Source organism: Penaeus monodon, chromosome 20, assembly GCF_015228065.2.
Source record: "Penaeus monodon isolate SGIC_2016 chromosome 20, NSTDA_Pmon_1, whole genome shotgun sequence".
NCBI lineage: Eukaryota > Metazoa > Arthropoda > Malacostraca > Decapoda > Penaeidae > Penaeus > Penaeus monodon.
The window spans coordinates 20,055,023-20,055,386 of NC_051405.1; positions in this window are offsets into that span (position 1 = coordinate 20,055,023).

A 364-nucleotide genomic window follows, 5' to 3' on the forward strand; every position below is an offset into this window, starting at 1 on the left:
GTTCTTTCTCTATTCTTCTATTCCCTTTCTTTCTGTTATGTGTGCTTTCATTTCCTCTCTTCTCCCTCCTTACTCCTTCCCTTTCGTATCCTATTCTCGTTCTATCTTCTTATCTTTTCTTCTCTTCTGTTCAATTCTCTCTTCCATCTTCTACCTTTCGTTCGCTAACTCCCTCCTCTCGCCCTTCTCCCTGTCCCTCTTTTCTTCCCTCGTTCATTACGTTTTCCCTCTCCCTCTTCTCCACATTTTTCCCTCTCTTGCCTTAATATCTTCCCTCCTCCTCTCATCTCCCTTTCTTCCTTCCTTTCGTCTCCTCCCTTCCCCTCCTCTCTCTCCTTACTTCTCCCCTTGCCCTCTCCACTTT